General features: G+C 47.1%; 1 pseudogene; it reads right to left on the bottom strand.

The window, feature by feature from the left end:
* Window positions 1-2,545: 2,545 nt before the first annotated feature.
* Window positions 2,546-20,511, bottom strand: LOC111963721 (lumican-like; annotated as a pseudogene).
* Between the last annotated feature and the right edge of the window lie 283 nt (window positions 20,512-20,794).

Below are 20,794 nucleotides of genomic sequence, written 5' to 3'. Positions count from 1 at the left end.
TCCTATAGATCTCCATTTTTATGGAATGGTCTGCCTACCCATGTGAGAGACGCAGACTCGGTCTCAACTTTTAAGTCTTTACTGAAGACTCATCTCTTCAGTGAGTCATATGATTGAGTGTAGTCTGGCCCAGGAGTGTGAAGGTGAACGGAAAGGCTCTGGAGCAACGAACCGCCCTTGCTGTCTCTGCCTGGCCGGTACCCCTCTCTCCACTGGGATTCACTGCCTCTAACCCTATTACAGGGGCTGAGTCACTGGCTTACTGGTGCTCTTTCATGCCGTCCCTAGGAGGGGTGCGTCACTTGAGTGGGTTGAGTCACTGACGTGATCTTCCTGTCTGGGTTGGCGCCCCCCCTTGGGTTGTGCCGTGGTGGAGATCTTTGTGGGCTATACTCGGCCTTGTCTCAGGATGGTAAGTTGGTGGTTGAAGATATCCCTCTAGTGGTGTGGGGGCTGTGCTTTGGAAAAGTGGGTGGGGTTATATCCTTCCTGTTTGGCCCTGTCCGGGGGTATCATCGGATGGGGCCACAGTGTCTCCTGACCCCTCTTGTCTCAGCCTCCAGTAATTTATGCTGCAGTAGTTTTATGTGTCGGGGGGCTAGGGTCAGTTGTTATATCTGGAGTACTTCTCCTGTCTTATCCGGTGTCCTGTGTGAATTTAGTATGCTTCTCTAATTCTCTCTTTCCTCTTCTTTCTCTCTCTCGGAGGACCTGAGCCCTAGACCATGCCTCAGGACTACCTGACTGTCACATTCCTGACCTTATTTCCCTTGTTTTGTCTTTATTTAGTATGTTCAGAGCGTGAGTTGGGGTGGGCCAGTCTATGTTTTTGTTTCTATGTTTATGGTTTGTTCGTTTGGCCTAATATGGTTCTCAATCAGAGCACGGTGTTTGTCATTGTCTCTGATTGGGAACCATATTAAGGTAGCTGTTTTCAATGTTTGTTTGTGGGTGATTGTTGCCGTGTCTGTGTTTTGTTCGCCACACGGTACTGTTTTTCGTTCGTTTGTTCAGTCCGTTTATTGTTTGTAATTTTTGTCTTGTGTTTTTTCGTCTCGTTGCTTTAATTAAAATATGTATTCAAACCACGCTGCGCTTTGGTCCGATCCTTGCTCCTCCTCAGACGAGGAGGAAGACGAGCGTTACACTGACTCCTTGCTGTCCCAGTCCACTGGCCGTCTGCTGCTGCCCAGTTTCAACTGTTTGGCCTGCGGCTATGGAACCTGACCTGTTCACCGGATGTTGCTACCTGTCCCAGAACAGGCTGTTTTCAACTCTCTAGAGACAGCAGAGCGGTAGAGATACTCTTAATGATCGACTATGAAAAGCCAACTGACATTTACTCCTGAGGTGCTGCTTGCTGCACCTCGCAACTACTGTGATTATTAATTATTTGACCATGCTGGTCATTTATGAACATTTGAACATCTTGGCCATGTTCTGTTATAATCTCCACCCGGCACAGCCAGAAGAGGACTGGCCACCCATCATAGCCTGGTTCCTCTCTAGGTTTCTTCCTAGGTTTTGGCCTTTCTAGGGAGTTTTTCCTAGCCACCGTGCTTCTACACGTGCATTGCTTGCTGTTTGGGGTTTTAGGCTGGGTTTCTGTACAGCACTTTGAGATATCAGCTGATGTAAGGGCTATATAAATACATTTGATTTGACATTTGATTTGACTATTAATGTGTTTCTAGGGATAGGGTTATATTATGTGTGATTTCTAGGTCCATGAAACTGATATTCAGGAATAACAAACCGTGTGTTTCCATGAATATAACAGCAGGCCATTATGGGCTGTGTTCATAGTGAAGGTATGTTTTTGTGTCTCTCATACAGAGAGCTAGCTACCCGTAGAGCAACAGGACCAGGATCTAGACTAATGAGACTAATCTAGGCTTATAGAGACTAATGCTCTGGATTGACAAAGGTTTTGTGTTATATGAAACAGAGAGTATTTCATGTCTACATCACTAGTGTCTGTTCTAAAACATTAGTTGAGAGAGAAAAACAGTAAAAACAATTGATAGTGGTGTATATTTTATTGTTCTGTTCATATGCAAAAACGATGCGTTACAGTCATACATCCAATAAAGCACATAATTTGACCTTAACAAAACATAGAGAATATTCTAAAACTTTACAATAACAAAACGCATACAATGTGCGCATTTATACGTGTGTGTTGGATCAATTTAACTCCAAGCTGACTCTACAGTACTGTGATGTATTAACAAGCCTTGGTGGGTGATGTTTGTGGATGATTTTAATGAATACGTGCTTCATACACTGATCAGACTATGTGTCACAGTATGAAGTGGTTACAGTGAGACTAGCAAAACAATGTTAAATGAGCCTCAGCTCTACTCTTGGAGGATAATTTTTTTTTTTTTAATTAAATGTCTTGAAGACCTGTTCTGAGACCATGTAAGCATTTGCTTGCGTTTGTGTGTGTCCAAACGTGCGTCCGAGTGGGCATGAGTGATGTGTGTTTGAAGGATGTGCGTTTGAATGACGTACTTGTGTGCATGTGTGTGTGTGTTAATTTCTGAATGTTCGGACCTGTGGAATCTTGACAGAATCTTTCCAGGTAAGCTTCAAAGCAGGGTTGTGGCTGGGTCAGGGGGTTAGAGGTCCGAGGTCAGGGTTAGATGTATATGTGGTGCAGGACTCGGAGGCAGTAGACCCATTCAGGTGGTAGTAGATGATAGGACATCTTGTTGCCGTCCAGACGAAGGATCCTCATCCTGGAGTACGACAGAGGACCCACCTCCCGACAGAAACTAGAGATGTTAAACTCTGCAGAGGACAAAGAGCAGAGCAATGACAGAGAGGATAGAAAGGATAGAGAGGACAAAGAGAACAGAGGACAGTATGGTTTTTACATGCACTCTAGCCCTATACCCAGCAATGACATTCCCACTCATACTCTTACTTCACAAAGTATATCTTTACCATATGTGAACATAACTTAAACCCAGTTTCTCCAATTGAGTGTTGTCACAGTATTTTGAGTGTACTGCCATCATTGTTCCTGAAATAGCAGACTGTATGAGAAGGATATGCCTGATCAGAAGCTGGATACAGCTTCAGTATCCTATTCTATTAGGAACAGAAACCACAACATGCTACAGTAGTTGATGCCAATCCAAAAAGCAGCTACAGCTATCTTAAAAAAGAGGAGGAGAGAAAACATAATCTCCTCTCTACCTCCTGTTCCTGCCTATCGCTATTGGCAGAAGGGTACGTTTGGCAGAGGGTAGACAACAGTAGCTAGCTGTCGGGATGCTAGACAGTGAGGTGAGTATTTTTCTCTCAGTGAATGTCTTGTGTTTAGCTCTCTGTCAGACCAGACCAGACACACATACCAGGTTATAGTGCTGACTCATGTCTCCTGGAGAGCCTTGCGGAAAACAAGCTCACACTCCATCTTTATTTCTCTTGCTTTCTCGCTCTCTTTTTATTTCTGTGTCTCTAACCCCGCCTCTCTGTCTGTTCATCTACAGTGCCTACAGAACGTATTCACACCCCTTGACTTTTTCCACATTATGTTGTGTTACAAAGTGCAATTTTTTGTCAATGATTGACTAAAAAATACTCTGTAATGTCAAAGTTGAAGACATTTTTTAAAATGTTGTTAATAGAAAATAAAACACTAAAGTATCTTAATTAGAGAAGTATTCAACCTCTTGAGTGAATACATGTTTGAATCACCTTTGGAAGCTGTCTTTCTGGGTAATACCCTGACTACACCGCCCGCATCGCGTGCGCGAGCGTTGCAAAATAAATGTAGAAATGTATATTATTCAATTATTGCACCCACACTGCTTGCGAGCGCCAACGAGTGTCTACGTTGCCAAGGGCTAAAATAGAAGTCAGTTCTAATTGTGACGCAGATCGCGCYGCAAGTCCTGCCTCTCACATCTCCTCATTGGTTAATAGAAGCAGGTACCCACGTGCCATCTCCTCATTGGTTATACCCACATGGGTGACTGAAAGACGAATGAGGTCGGTGGCGGTAATGGACCTAATTTATGAAAGTTGCCAATCGCAATATAAAATCAAGAGAAGAAAAAGCCTGAAAGGAGGAGAGATGACTAGAAACGATTCGGTTGACCGTTTTATGTGTGGATTAATTGTCGGTGTAGAGGACCTTGTGCATTTCAGGTAGAATAACAACTCAATGTTTATGTCCCATTACAAATTAGATAGCAACAGCAAGCAAGCTAAATAGGACAAATTATATAGCAAGTGCAAGCTAGCTTGATAAATTGCCATAAATGTGTAATGCTTTTTGACCTGTCCCCAAATTAATGTAATTGGTTCAGATTTTGTTTTGATATTTTAACCTGCATGTTGTGATCGTGTTTAGTGTGGTTGGGACAAAATACATTTTTGCACGATGGCGCACGCGAGTAGCCGGTTTGGGTTCCGTGTAAGTCTCTAAGAGCTTTGCAAACCTGGATCGTACAATCTTTTTAAAAAATCTTCAAGCTCTGTCAAGTTGGTTGTTGATCTTTGCTAGACAGACATTTCCAAGTCTTGACATAGATTTTCAAGCCGATTTAAGTCAAAACTATAACTAGGCCACTCGGGAACATTCAATATCATCTTGGTAAGTAACTCCAGTGTATAGTTTTGTCCTGCTGAAAGGTGTCTTTGTCTCCCAGTGTCACGCCCTGACCGTAGAGAGCTTTTTATGTCTCTATTTTGGTTTGGTCAGGGTGTGATTTGGGTGGGCATTATATGTTCATTTTCTATGTTTTGTATTTCTTTGTGTTTGACCGGGTGTGGTTCTCAATCAGAGGCAGCTGTCTATAGTTGTCTCTGATTGAGAACCATACTTAGGTAGCTTTTCCCAAATGTTTTTCGTGGGTAGTAATTTTCTGTTTAGTGTTTTGCACCTTACAGGACTGTTTCGGTTTCATTTATTATTTTTTGTTATTTTGTTATAGTGTTCAGTTTTCAATAAAAAAAACATGAACACGTACCACGCTGAGCTTTGGTCCGATTCCTCTTCTTCAGACGACAAAAGCCGTTACACCCAGTGTCTTTTGGAAATCCAGGTTTTCCTCTAGAACTTTGCCTGTGCTTAGCTCTATTCCTTTTCTTTATATCCCCCCCAAAAAACTCCCTAGTCCTTGCCAATGACAAGCATTCCTTCTTTTCACTGTCATTTAGATTAGTGTGGTGGTGTAAATACAATGTTGTTGATCTATCCTCAGTTTTCTCCTATCACAGCCATTTAACTCTAACTGGTTTAAAATCACCAATGGTCTCATGGTGAAATCCCTGATTTGTTTTCCTCCTCTCCGTAAACTGAGTTAGGAAGGATGCCTGTATCTTTTTAGTGACTGGGTGTATTAATACACCAATGCAATTGGAGTGCAATAATAACTTCACCATGCTCAAAGGGACATTCAGTAGATACAGTATGTTTCCATTAACCTGTCCCTTGATTTTTTTGTCGACATTTAGAAAGTTTGCATGGAAAATTGATGTGACAAATGCCTGCTAGGGTGCATTTCCATTTATCTATCTTGTGTCGATATAAACAGCTGGATGTAATAACATCACAGCTGGACGTAATGATGTTGAATAAAACTTTAGTGTTTCCACTACCCATTTAGGCAAATTGTGCATTAATAAATTGGCAAGAGCCTGTATGCCCTTCCATCTATCTGTTTCATGTCTCAGGTAGCCGATGAAAGCCAGCATGGGATAGAATTCAAGAATAGACTAGTATGCAATATAATGTGCCACAATATTGCCACGGTCCGTGCCATTGTGAAACTTGCACGGTAAATAATTGGATGGTGAAACTTGCATCAAGCAAACCAGAAAAGCAATTCAACCATTCTTGAAAGTCAGAACAAGGATCCCGCAAAGAAACATTATTTTGATAGTTAAATTTTTTATTTAGCAGGCATTTAGAATGAAATGTGGAGTGGAGCTTGTGTTGACATCACGTGCTGCGCGTATCTTCAAAATTATTCGGCAATCATCATTTTATCGAAACAAAGTTTGCCAAAAGAAAAATCCACCCCTGTCGAATGGATAAAAATGTTGTTGATCTTTAGAAGATGCTCACCTATATCTGCCATCTCCATTACATATTGCTTTTGTCTAATAAACTTGGGTCAATGGAAACCTCCCTACTCTCTGTTTTTTAAATGTTTTACCCATCTACCAATAGGTGCCATTCTCCCTGTTCTTTGTCGTTGAAATTGTGCTTCACTGCTTGACTGAAGGACCTTACTGTCACGTTCGTCGTATGGAGTGGACCAAGGTGCAGCGTGGTCAGCGTACATTTTTCTTTATTTTGCAAATGTCGCCAACAAAACAATAATACAACAAAAATGAACGTGAAGCTCCGCAAGGCTATACATGCACAAACGAAGACAGCTACCCACAACTACCAAAAGGAAAAAAGGCTGCCTAAGTATGATTCCCAATCAGAGACAACGATAGACAGCTGTCCCTGATTGAGAACCATACCCGGCCAACACATAGAAACAAACAACATAGAATGCCCACCCCAAATCACACCCTAACTGTCATGTTTTGTCATTTATTTTCATGTCTTGTCCCTGTGCTTCCCTCTGCTGGTCTTATTAGGTTCTTTCCCTCTTTCTCTCTCTCTCTCTCCTCCTCCCTCTCTCCCTCTCCCGCTCTCTCTCTCTATCGTTCCGTTCCTGCTCCCAGCTGTTTCTCATTCTCCTAACGACCTCAATTTATCTTTCACACCTGTCCCCTATTTTGCCCTCTGATTAGAGTCCCTATTTCTCCCTCTGTTTTCCGCTTCTGTCCTTGTCGGATTCTTGTTTGATGTTTGCTGTCCTGTGTCCTTGTTCCGCCCTGTCGTGTTTTTGCCTGGAATAAAGACTCTGTTTCTTTAAGTCGCTTTTGGGTCCGCATTAATCAGCATAACAGAAGAATCCGACCAAGAATGGACCCAGCGACTACGGATTCTCGCAACACTGCCGTCGAGTTCCAGGGAGCAATGCTCGGCAGACACGAGCAGGAATTGTTTGCTGCTCGTCATGCCGTTGAAACCCTGGCCGCTCAGGTCTCCGATCTCTCTGGACAGTTTCAGAGTCTTCGTCTCGTGCCACCAGATACTTCCTGGTCTTCCAAGTCTCCGGAACCTAGGGTTAATAACCCACTTGTTACTCTGGGCAGCCCACTGAGTGTCGCTCCTTTCTCACCCAGTGTGATATTGTGTTCTCTCTCCAGCCCAACACGTACTCAAGAGAGAGAGCTCGGATCGCTTACGTCATATCACTCCTTACTGGTCGGGCTCGGGAGTGGGGCACAGCCATCTGGGAGGCAAGGGCTGAGTGTTCTATCGATTTCTGAACTTTAAAGAGGAGATGATACGGGTTTTTGATCGTTCAGTTTTTGGGAAGGAGGCTTCCAGGGTCCTGGCTTCCTATGTCAAGGTGATCGATCCATAACGGATTACTCTATAGAGTTTCGCACTCTTGCTGCCTCCAGTGACTGGAACGAGCCGGCGTTGCTCGCTTGTTTTCTGGAGGGACTCCACGCTGAGGTTAAGGATGAGATTCTCTCCCGGGAGGTTCCTTCCAGCGTGGACTCTTTGATTGCACTCGCCATCCGTATAGAACGACGGGTAGATCTTCGTCACCGAGTTCGTGGAGGAGAGCTCGCGTTAACGGTGTTTCCCCTCTCCGCATCTCAACCATCTCCTCCCCCCGGCTCAGAGACTGAGCCCATGCAGCTGGGAGGTATTCGCATCTCGACTAAGGAGAGGGAACGGAGAATCACCAACCGCCTTTGCCTCTATTGCGGTTCTGCTGGACATTTTGTCATGTCATGTCCAGTAAAAGGCCAGAGCTCATCAGTAAGCGGGGGCTACTGGTGAGCGCTACTACTCAAGTCTCTCCATCAAGATCCTGTACTACCTTGTCGGTCCATCTACGCTGGACCGGTTCGGCTGCTTCCTGCAGTGCCTTGATAGACCTCTGGGGCTGAGGGTTGTTTTATGGACGAAGCATGGGCTCGGAAACATGACATTCCTCTCAGACAGTTAGAGAAATCCACGCCCATGTTCGCCTTAGATGGTAGTCCTCTTCCCAGTATCAGATGTGAGACACTACCTTTAACCCTCACAGTATCTGGTAATCACAGTGAGACTATTTCATTTTGATTTTTCGTTCACCTTTTACACCTGTTGTTTTGGGTCATCCCTGGCTAGTATGTCATAATCCTTCTATTAATTGGACTAGTAATTCTATCCTATCCTGGAACGTTTCTTGTCATGTGAAGTGTTTAATGTCTGCTATCCCTCCTGTTTCTTCTGTCCCCTCTACTCAGGAGGAACCTGGTGATTTGACAGGAGTGCCGAGGAATATCATGATCTGCGCACGGTCTTCAGTCGGTCCAGAGCCAACTCCCTTCCTCCTCACCGGTCGTATGATTGTTTGTATTGATCTCCTTCCGGGGACCACTCCCCCTCGGGGTGACTATACTCTCTGTCGGCTCCCGAACGTAAGGCCTCGAGGATTATCTGTCTGTTTTCTCGACGCCGGTACCGTGGTGCCTTCTTCCTCTCCCGCCGGAGCGGGGTTTTTCTTTGTTAAGAAGAAGGACGGTACTCTGCGCCCCTGCGTGAATTATCGAGGGCTGAAATGACATAACGGTTAAGAATCGTTATCCGCTTCCCCTTATGTCGTCAGCCTTCGAGATTTTGCAGGGAGCCAGGTTCTTTACTAAGTTGGACCTTCGTAACGCTTACAATCTCGTACGCATCAGAGGGGGGACGAGTGGAAGACAGCGTTTAACACTCCGTTAGGGCATTTTGAATACCGGGTTTTGCCGTTCGGTCTCGCAAATGCTCCAGCTGTCTTTCAGGCATTAGTTAATGATGTACTGAGAGACATGCTGAACATCTTTGTTTTCGTTTACCTTGACGATATCCTGATTTTTTCACCGTCTCTCGAGATTCATGTTCAGCACGTTCGACGTGTACTCCAGCGCCTTTTAGAGAATTGTCTCTATGTGAAGGCTGAGAAGTGCGCCTTTCATGTCTCCTCTGTCACATTTCTCGGTTCTGTTTTTCCGCTGAAGGCATTCAGATGGATCCCGCTAAGGTCCAGGCTGTCAGCAATTGGCCCGTTCCTAAGTCACGTGTCGAGTTGCAGCGCTTTCTCGGTTTCGCTAATTTCTATCGGCGTTTCATTCGTAATTTCGGTCAAGTGGCTGCCCCAGCTCTGACTTCTGTCAAGTCTTGCTTTAAGTGGTCCGGTTCCGCCAGGGAGCTTTTGATCTCCTCAAGAAGCGTTTTACATCCGCCCCTATCCTTGTTACTCCTGACGTCACTACAATTCATTGTCGAGGTTGACGCTTCAGAGGTGGGCGTGGGAGCCATTCTGTCCCAGCGCTTCCATTCTGACGATAAGGTCCATCCTTGCGCTTACTTTTCTCATCGCCTGTCGCCATCGGAACGCAACTATGATGTGGGTAACCGCGAATTGCTCGCCATCCGCTTAGCCATAGGCGAATGGCGACACGTGGTTGGAGGGGGCGACGTCCCTTTTGTCGTTTGGACTGACCATAAGAACCTTGAGTACATCCGTTCGGCCAAACGACTTAATGCACGTCAAGCTCGTTGGGCGTTGTTTTTTCGCTCGTTTCGAGTTCGTGATTTCCTATCGCCGGGAAATAAGAAACACAAGCCTGATGCCTTATCTCGTCTCTTTAGTTCTTCTGTGCTTCTACCGACCCCGAGGGGATTCTCCCTGAAGGGCGTTTTGTCGGTTTGACTGTCTGGGAATAGAGAGACAGGTAAAGCAAGCACTCACCCACACTGCGTCGCCGCGCGCTTGTCCTAGTAACCTTCTGTTCGTTCCTGTCCTACTCGTCTGGCTGTTCTTCAGTGGGCTCACTCTGCCAAGTTAGCTGGCCACCCCGGCGTTCGGGTCCGCTTGCTTCTATTCGCCAGCGGTTTTGGTGGCCTACTCAGGAGCGTGACACGCGCCGTTTCGTGGCTGCTTGTTCGGACTGCGCGCAGACTAAGTCAGGTAACTCTCCTCCTGCCGGTCGTCTCAGACCGCTTCCCATTCCTTCTCGACCATGGTCTCACATCGCTTAGACTTTATACCGGTCTGCCTTCGTCTGCGGGAAGACTGTGATTCTTACGGTTATCGATAGGTTCTCTAAGGCGGCACATTTCATTCCCCTCGCTAAGCTTCCTTCCGCTAAGGAGACGGCACAGATCATCATTGAGAATGTGTTCAGAATTCATGGCCTCCCGTTAGACGCCGTTTCAGACAGAGGTCCGCAATTCACGTCACAGTTTTGGAGGGAGTTCTGTCGTTTGATCGGTGCTTCCGTCAGTCTCTCTTCCGGGTTTCATCCCAATCTAACGGTCAAGCAGAAAGGGCCAATCAGTCGATTGGTCGATATTACGCACCTTTCGTTTCGAAACCCTGCGTCTTGGGCAGAACAGCTCCCCTGGGCTGGTACGCTCATAACTCGCTTCCTTCGTCTGCTACCGGGCTATCTCCGTTTCAGAGTAGTCTTGGGTACCAGCCTCCTCTTTTCTCGTCCCAGCTCGCCGAGTCCAGCGTTCCCTCCGCTCAGGCTTTTGTCCAACGTTGTGAGCGCACCTGGAGGAGGGTCAGGTCTGCACTTTGCCGTTAACAGGGCGCAGACTGTGAGAGCCGCCAATAAACGTAGGATAAGGAGTCCTAGGTATTGTCGCGGTCAGAGAGTGTGGCTTTCCACTCGCAACCTCCCCCTTACGACAGCTTCTCGCAAGTTGACTCCGCGGTTCATTGGTCCGTTCCGTGTCTCTCAGGTTCAATCCTGTCGCTGTGCGACTGCTTCTTCCGCGACATCTTCGTCGCGTCCACCCTGTCTTCCATGTCTCCTGTGTCAAGCCTTTTCTTCGCGCCCCGTTCGTCTTCCCTCCCCCCCCCCCCGTCTTGTCGAGGGCGCACCTATTTACAAGGTACGGAAGATCATGGATATGCGTTCTCGGGGACGTGGTCACCAGTACTTAGTGGATTGGGAGGGTTACGGTCCTGAGGAGAGGAGTTGGGTTCCATCTCGGACGTGCTGGACCGTTCGTTGATTGATGATTTCCTCCGTTGCCGCCGGGGTTCCTCCTCGAGTGCGCCAGGAGGCGCTCGGTGAGTGGGGGGGTACTGTCATGTTTGTCATTTATTTTCATGTCTTGTCCCTGTGCTTCCCTCTGCTGGTCTTATTAGGTTCTTCCCTCTTTCTCTCTCTCTCTCTCCTCTCCTCTCTCCCTCTCCCGCTCTCCTCTCTATCGTTCCGTTCCTGCTCCCAGCTGTTTCTCAAATTCTCCTAACGACCTCATTTACTCTTTCACACCTGTCCCCTATTTTGCCCTCTGATTAGAGTCCCTATTTCTCCCTCTGTTTTCCGCTTCTGTCCTTGTCGGATTCTTGTTTGATGTTTGCTGTCCTGTGTCCTTGTTCCGCCCTGTCGTGTTTTTGCCTGGAATAAAGACTCTGTTTCTTTAAGTCGCTTTTGGGTCCGCATTAATCAGCATAACACTAACCAAATAGAGAAATAAAACGGCTCTCTAAGTTCAGGGCGTGATACTTACAGATAATTGTATGTGTGGGGTACAGAGATAGGGGTGGTCATTAAAATCTTCTTAAAACCATTATTGAGCACAGAGTTAGTCATGCAACTTATTATCAGTGGTGGAAAAAGTACCCAATTGTCATACTTGAGTAAAAGTAAAGTTAATAAAAAATGAAAGTGAAAGTCACCCAATAAAATACTACTTGACTATACTACTTGGTTTAAAATATACTTAAGTATCAAAACTAAATGTAATTGCTAAAATATACTTAAAGTAAAGGTATAATAATTTCTAATTCCTTATATAAATGTCACGACTTCCGCCAGAGTCGGTCCCTCTCCTTGTTCGAGCGGCGTTCGGCGGTCGACGTCACTTAGGGCGACCAGAAGAGGGACCGTTCCATGCACCATCTTTGGCATCAGAGGGCACACTGCCGGTCGGTGCTGGGGAGGTTCCTCTGGGAGTCGAGGCAGCAGGCAGGGCACTCTCGTATCACCCCAGGTGAGTCAGCACCAGGCTCACCCAGAGCCCCCTGTTGCTCACATGTTTTTGTTTATTAATTTTCCTGAGATTTCCCCGCATTCCCAGCATAAGGCGCTCGTAGATTCAGGCGCAGCTGGGAAATTTATTGACAAATAATTTGCCCATAGTTTAGGGATCCCCATTGTTCCTGTGGATATGCCCTTCCCTGTGCGCGCCCTAGATAGTCGACCATTAGGGTCAGGGCTGATTAGGGAGGCCACTGCTCCACTGAGCATGGTTACGCAGGAGGGTCACAAGGAGAGAATCAGTCTATTTCTTATTGATTCTCCTGCGTTTCCCGTGCTGCTGTGCCTATCCTGGTTGGCCTGTCATGGCAACAGAGGATTCTCACGGGGTGGTCATGAAAAGTGCTCGGGGAGGTGTTTAGGGGTTTCCGTCGGTGCTACTACAGGTGGAAAGTCCAGACCAGGTCTCCACCGTGCGCATCCCTTCTGAATATGTCGATTTGGCTCTCGCATTCTGTAAAAAGAAGGCGACTCAATTACCACCCCATCGACGGGGGGATTGTGCGATAAATCTCCTGGTAGACGCAGCACTTCCCAGGAGTCATGTGTATCACCTGTCACAGGAGGAGACGGCGGCTATGGAAACATATGTCTCCAAATCTCTGGGGCAGGGGTACATTCGGCCCTCCACTTCACCTGCCTCCTCGAGTTTCTTTTTTGTGAAGAAGAAGGATGGAGGTCTGCGCCCGTGTATTGACTACCGAGGCATCATTCAAATCACTGTGAGGTACAGTTACCCGCTGCCTCTCATAGCCAGTGTGATTGAGTCAATGCACAGGACGCGCTTCTTCACAAAATTGGTTCTCAGTAGCGCTTACAACCTGGTGCGTATCCAGGAGGGGGATGAGTGGAAGACGGCATTTAGTACAACCTCAGGGCACTATGAGTACCTCGTCTGCCGTACGGGTTGATGAATGCTCCATCAGTCTTCCAGGCCTTTGTTGACGAGATTTTCCGGGACCTGCACAGGCAGCGTGTAGTGGTGTATATCGACGACATTCTGATATACTCCGCTACACGCGCCAAGCATGTCTCCCTGGTGCGCAGGGTGCTTGGTCGACTGCTGGAACATGACCTGTACGTCAAGGCTGAGAAATGCTTGCTTTTCCAGCAGTCCGTCTCCTTCCTAGGGTATCGCATTTCCACTTCAGGGGTGGAGATGGAGAGTGACTGCATTACAGCCATGCGTAATTGGCCGACTCCCACCACGGTAAACGAAGGGCAGCGGTTTCTAGGGTTTGGCAACTACTACCGGAGGTTAATCCGGGGCTTTGGTCAGGTAGTGGCTCCGATTACCTCACTGCTGAAGGGGACCGGTGCATTTTCAGTGGTCGGCTGAGGCGGACAGGGCTTTTGGTCAGCTAAGGGCTCTGTTTACCTCGGCTCCCGTGCTGGATCATCCGGATCCCTCTTTGGCGTTCATAGTGGAGGTGGACGCATCCGAGTCTGGGATAGGAGCCGTGCTCTCTCAGCGCTCGGGTACGCCACCAAAGCTCCGCCCCTGTGCCTTCTTTTCGAAGAAGCTCAGCCCGGCGGAGCGAAACTATGACGTGGGGGACCGGGAGATGTTGGCTGTCGTCAAGGCTCTGAAGGCGTGGAGACATTGGCTTGAGGAGGCTAAACACCCTTTTCTCATCTGGACGGACCACCGCAATCTGGAGTACATCCGGGCGGCGAGGAGACTGAACCCTCGCCAGGCAAGGTGGGCCATGTTCTTTACCCGTTATGTTTTCACCCTGTCCTACAGACCAGGTTCCCAGAGTGCGAAGGCAGACGCACTGTCCCGGATGTATGACACAGAGGAGCGGTCCATGGATCCCACTCCCATAATCCCGGCCTCTTGCCTGGTGGCACCGGTAGTGTGGGAGCTGGATACGGACATCGAACGGGCTTAACGTACAGAGCCCACTCCCTCCCAGTGTCCAGCTGGGCATCTGTACGTTCCGTTTGCTGTCCGCGACCGTTTGATCTATTGGGCTTACACGTCACCCTCCTCTGGTCATCCGGGCATCGGTCGGAGAGTGCGCTGTCTTAGTGGGAAGTACTGGTGGTCCACCTTGGCTAAGGACGTGAGGGTTTATGTTTCCTCCTGCTCGGTGTGCACCCAGTGCAAGGCCCCTAGGCACCTGCCCAGAGGGAAGTTACAACCCTTACCCGTTCCACAATGGCCGTGGTCGCACCTGTCGGTGGACTTCCTGACGGATCTGCCTCCCTCACAGGGTAAGACCACGATCCTGGTCATTTTGGATTGGTTTTCTAAGTCCTGACATCTCCTCCCTTTGCCCGGTCTCCCTACGGCCCTACAGACTGCGGAGGCCCTGTTCACACACGTCTTCCAGCACTACGGGGTACCTGAGGACATAGTATCTGATCGAGGTCCCCAGTTCACGTCAAGGGTCTGGAGGGTGTTCATGGAACGTCTGGGGGTCTTGGTCAGCCTTACCTCAGGTTTTCACCCCGAGAGTAACGGGTAGGTGGAGAGAGTAAACCAGGATGTGGGTAGGTTTCTGTGGTCTTATTGCCAGGACCGGCCGGAGGAGTGGGCGGCGTTCATACCTTGGGCAGAGATGGCCCAGAACTCGCTCCGCCACTCTTCTACCAACCTCTCCCCTTTCCAGTGCGTACTGGAGTACCAGCCGGTTCTGGCGCCGTGGCATCAGAGCCAGATCGAGGCTCCTGCGGTGGATGACTGGTTTAGGCGCTTGGAGGAGATGTGGGATGCCGCTCATATGCACCTTCAGCGGGCCGTGAAGCGTCAGAAAGCCAGCGCAGACCGCCACCGCAGTGAGGCCGGGTCTGACTCTCGAACCGAAACCTGTCCCTCCGCCTGCCCTGCCGGAAGCTGGGTCCGTGGTTTTTGGGGCCATTCAAAGTCCTGAGGAGAGTGAACAATTTTGTTACAGTATACAGCTTCCCCCAGATTACCGTATTAACTCCTTGTTCCATGTGTCTCTCCTCAGGACGGTGGTAGCTGGTCCACTCCAGGAGTCTGAGGTGCGGGAGGTTCCTCCGCCCCCTCTGGACATCAAGGTATGCCCCGACGTATGCCCTCCGATCCATACTGGACTCGAGGAGTCGGGCGAGAGGCCTTCAGTACCTGCGCCCGACTTCTTTCACCAGTTAGCCACAGCCTTGACAATAGAGCAAACCAGACGGCATAATTTTCTTATTTTTAAAATGATGGATAGCCAGGGGCACACTCCAACACTCAGACATCATAACAAATGAAGCATGTGTGTCCGTCCAATCAGAGGCAGTAGGGATGACCAGGGATTTTTCTGATAACTGTGTGAATTAGACAATTTTCATGTCCTGCTAAGCATTCAAACTGTAACGAGTATTTTTGTGTGTCAGGGGAAATTAATGGAGTGAAAATTACATCATTTTCTTTAGGAATGTAGTGACATAAAAGTAAACATTGTCAAAAATATAAATAGTCATGTGAAGTTCAGAAACCCCAAAATACTACTTTAAAGTATTTTTACTTAAGTACTTTACACCACTGTTTATTATCTGACCTTTTAAACAAATTTGTATTCCTGAAGTTATTTAGGCTTGCCTCAACAAAGGGCTTGAATGCTTATTGACTCAAGTCATTTCAGCTTTCCATTTTTTTTATTAATTTGTAAAATGTCTAAAAATCTAATTCCACACTGAGATTAGGGGGTATTGTGTGTACGCCAGTGACACTAAATCTACATGTAAACCACTTTAAATTCGGGCTGTAACACAACAAAATGTGAAAAAAGTTAAGGGGTGTGAATAGATTCTGAAGGCACTGTACCTCTACCTCTGTTTTTCTCTCTTGTCATTCTCTCTCACTCTCTCCCCCTCTGTCCCTCTCCCTCTGTAGCCCAAACATCCAAGCCAGAACAGGAATCCAGGAATCCTAACAGTGTTTTGTCAAGGAGACACGGCTGAGCGAACGAGTGGCCAATTGTGAGATTCACAGGTTTGTTATTGACGATGAGGCAGGAAGTTACATCCACTCTTCGTGTGCTGATTTGCAGTCCAAGAGAAGCATTCAGGAGTTCATAATTCGACCAGCTTCGTCATTTGAAAATATTTGGAGGCAGAACACGAGGATTCTTTTTCTCCGAGAGAGTTGGAAAGAGCATGATATTTGGCTGATCTTACCATCTAGCTCTCACAGTCTCATGTCAGAATTAGACGTTCATCCATGTTTCTCAAACGTCAAATTCCGCAGTTGTTCCAAAAGTCACATTTTTAAGTGTTTAAGGTTAAGTTTAGGCATGAACTCAACAGTTTAAATTTAGGGTTAAGTTTAAGCATTAACTCCAAAATCTTAAGGTTATGCATTAACTCTGAATGGTTAAGGTAAGTTTTAAGTTTTGGGATAGGCTTAAAACAAAAATCTCAAAAACAACTTTCGATCGCTGGATTCGTACAAAAGATGCTTACGCCCCTAGTGGCCAGTTTCCACATCATCTCCCTACGTCCTTCGACATGGATGTACGTCGAATACTGACTTGTTTCACGGGTGACCTGGCTGGATCTTACTCCCCTGGTCAACCCTTCACAGATGTTTTCTCCTCTCCTTAGAGTTAACTTAATTTCCCTCCAAGCCCTGCCTGTCCATTCAGCCCCAGTGTGTTTAGTCTCTCTTTGTCTGTGTGTGTGTGTGCGTGTGTGTGTGTGTGTGTGTGTGTGTGTGTGTGTGTGTGTGTGTGTTGTGTGTGTGTGTGTGTGTGTGTGTGTGTGTGTGTGTGTGTGTGTGGTGTGTGTGTGTGTGTGTGTGTGTGTGTGTGTGTGTGTGTGTGTGTGTGTGTGTGTGTGTGTGTGTGTGTGTGTGTGTGTCGCGCGCGTGTGTGTGTGGCGGGAGTGTATGTGTAGTCTTACCTTGTATGCGGTTGGCCTCCAAGTATAGGTACTGTAGTGTGAGGGGAACCAGGGGGATGGTTGTCAGCTTGTTGTAAGACAGATCCAGCTCCACAAGGGAAGAACAGGTTGAAGGATTGGGGGTGGAGGGAAGGGCTCACTAGACCACAGTGGCTCAGACGCAGGTACCTACACACGCAAGCGCACGCATGCCACAACACACACACACAACGCACACACACACACACACACACACACACCACAACACACACACACACACACACACACACACACACACACACACACACACACACACACACCAAACACACACACACACACACACACACACAACACACACACACCACACACCACACACACACACACACACACACACACACACAGAACATTACATTAGATTTACATTAAAGCCACATCTTCTTATCCAGAGTAACTTTCAATATTAGAGAACAAAATACTACAAGTTGTGATAATATCAGAGAGGTGTGATGCATATCAGACTGAAAATATGTGTGTTTGTGTGTGTGTGTGTGTGTGTGTGTGTGTGTGTGTGTGTGTGTTGTGTGTGTGTGTGTGTGTGTGTGTGTGTGTGTGTGTGTGTGTGTGTGTGTGTGGTGTGTGTGTGTGTGTGTGTGTGTGTGTGTGTGTGTGTTTGCATGCTTGCATCTGTACGTGTGTGTGTTACCTGAGATTAGTGAAGCCCTGTAGACTTTCCTCCCCCAGGCCAGACAGAGAGTTGTTGGAGAGGTAGAGCTGCTGGATGGAGGGAGGAAGGTGGGAGGGGAAGGAGGAGAAGAGGTTCTCGCTCAGGTTCAACAGGTTAAGAGACACCAGGCCTGGTGGGGGAGGAGGGAGAGGTGGAGGGAGAGGAAGAGGGGGAGAGAGAGAGGGAGGATGGGAGAGAGGGTACCAGAACAAGCATGTTCAGAGCTGTTGCCTTTGAGGCTGTTCTTTTTAACATATTTCAGAAAAGGTGTCATATGTTTTGACATGAAATATAATATCTCAGAATGGAAGCAGAGCGAAGGCACTTACCTGTGAAGTCAGTCTCTGTAATCATGTTGAACCTATTCCCCTGCAGTAGCAGCAATGTAAGATTATGTAAGTTCCCAAAGGTTCCTGGGGAGATGCTGGTGAGGAGGTTGTGTGCCAGTCGGAGCTGCCGCAGGCTCCTGGGCAGGCCAGAGGGCACGACAGTCAGCTTGTTGTGGTTGAGGAACAGGTATTGGAGCCGGGTCAGGTTCTGCAGCGTGGAGGTCTGCAGCCCGTCCGTCTGCAGACGGTTATCATCCAGGATGAGCCAGCGGAGTCCTGAGGAGTTGGTGAGAGAGGAGGAGGGCACGGACGAGATGTTGTTGCCCTGAGAAAACACACGCACACATAAGCTGTGTGTTAGCTATAGATGTAGGATCTTAATGTTGTTGCTGAGAATTTTACAGTACAGCAGTGTATTCAAGGTTTAATAAGGCTTCTAAAGTTTGTAATTTCCACTTTAAAATGTCAGATTTGATTTGCTCGAACGAAAAATGTATCTAACCCCTACAAAAAATGTCTATTACTTATCATCTACATAATAATTAACATTTTCTGTTGCTGCAGGATTATTGGCTCAAATTAAGATCCTACACCTGTATAGGAACCGTGTGGTACCTGGCAGTCTTTCAGACAGGTGTCTCAGACCCCTTTGTGCATGTGCTTGCATGTGGTGTGTATTACCTGCAGGAACAGGTATTGTGTATTGTAAAGCATGCTGTCCGGCAGCTCTCCCAGGTCTCTGTGGTCACAGTACAGAGCTGAGGGCCACTGGATAGGACAGTCACACAGGTCAGGGCAGGACTGGGGGTTGTTGGCTCTGTACCTGGATCACACACAGATAAATAGGTCTTTTCTCAGATATTACATATGTAAATAAAGTAGGAAATACATGTGATACTTCGCAAGCACAAAAGTGTGTGAACCTTCCTTTGAATGATGTTTAAACATTACCCAATCCCGACGCACCAGCTGAAGCAACTCTTGGATTTGCAAGTGCATTTCATTTATGAATAATTTAAAGTACCATGAACTTCAGACTGTTGTTACAGTAATTTGATGTATCAATGTTTTATTTGTACCATGCCCGGTCCATTCGACCCCTCAGGCTGAATACAGAGGGTTCCCCCAGAAGACGGTTGATCCAGAGAGGAACCCCTCCATAGTCCAGGTCCTGGAATGTCCCTGGGGTGCCACACACAGGCCTGCAGACACTCAGCATCAGGCCCAGGGCTAGACTGAGGACTAGGGACAGCACCGACACTTGTACAGCCATGGAGATACTGTAAGACAACCTGGGGATAGTGATAATAGTTGTTATATATTGCTTATCTATATAGAAACACAAAGAACCAGTGCAACACAGCTACTTGGATAATTCTATCGCAGGTTCCGAAACACAGGCTTCGATCACAACAAATCGATGAGAAAAAAGAAGAAACCCCCACAGTGCTCTTGCTAGTATCACTGCTCTTTATTGAGCTTTGCGTATCGGCCTCAAGGCTTTTTCACAACAATTCGAAACACTCTGAGCCATAGAAACTTTTAGAGCTAGAAGCTACTGTAACTTGTCACTCCTGGAGAGTCATTTGACTAGGTGACGTCACAGCGTGAGACAGCGACTAACTTTCTTTGCTTAATTAACATCTTAATACCTTAAGCTACCTACAGCTGAGGAATTGAGGCATGAGTTTGCCCTCCTGCCATTTGCTGCTGTAAGTTGCAGACACACATCTGTGTTGGAGAGAGAGGAATGTGTATCCATATTTTTCCACATGCACAGCTGCAAACTTAATAATACACAGTGGACAAAAATGTCAAACATGCACATATTCACAGACACACGCACGCACACATGCACACAGGCACGCACACATGCACACAGGCAGGCAGGCACACACACACAGACAAAATACAAATGCACAACATATGCACGCGCATAGATGACAGAGACTGCATCATCAGGGTGTCCTTAAACTGTAAGTCAACTGGACTTCAGAATGGTAACATTAACATTCACAGTCGCGTGATAAACACTTCTCTCATTGAGTTAGGGGCAGATTGGATTATAGCACAGTCATACACATCAACATTATTCTGCCTGTCAGTAACAACACAAGATACAGACATTTGTAGCCTGCAGTAACTGCAATTATACATTTGCCAGTATATTAATCAACGCATTTATTTTCCAGTAAATCTCACTTAACACTCACAAAAACATTCACAAACACCACATGTACATGAAGGACACAGACAAAACACACATACCTTCTTTATGGGTTCAGGTTTGTGGTTGTTAGTATTCCTGAGCTGTGGTTCCATGTACAGTAGCAGTAGACAGTAGTAGTGGTTCACTGTCTGCACCGAGCATGTGGCACTGGATGGTCGTGAGCGTGTGTGTGTGTGTTCAGGCTACCTACAGTATTTACCCACTGCCAAATACATTCCTGAGGCATACAGCCCAGGCCTTAGACATCCTCCATATTCTTCCCTCTCTCCCGCTTTCTCTTCTCCCTCTCTCCCTCTTTCTCTTCTCATTCTCTTCCCTCTCTCCCTCTCTCCCCCTTTCTCTTCTCCTCTCTCCCTCTTTCTCTTCTCCTTCTCTTCCCCTCTCTCCTTCTCCACCCTCTCTTCCTTCTCTCCCTCTCTCCCACTTTCTCTTCTCCCTCTCTTCTCTTTCTCTTCTCCTTCTCTTCCCTCTCTCCCTCTTCTTCCTCTCTCCCTCATTCCACTCAGATACAACACCCCTATAGTAACTGTTTAGGCCTGCAACATT

Source organism: Salvelinus sp. IW2-2015, linkage group LG1 (assembly GCF_002910315.2).
Source record: "Salvelinus sp. IW2-2015 linkage group LG1, ASM291031v2, whole genome shotgun sequence".
NCBI classification, from domain to species: domain Eukaryota; kingdom Metazoa; phylum Chordata; class Actinopteri; order Salmoniformes; family Salmonidae; genus Salvelinus; species Salvelinus sp. IW2-2015.
This window is presented reverse-complemented; position numbering and strand designations above follow the sequence as displayed.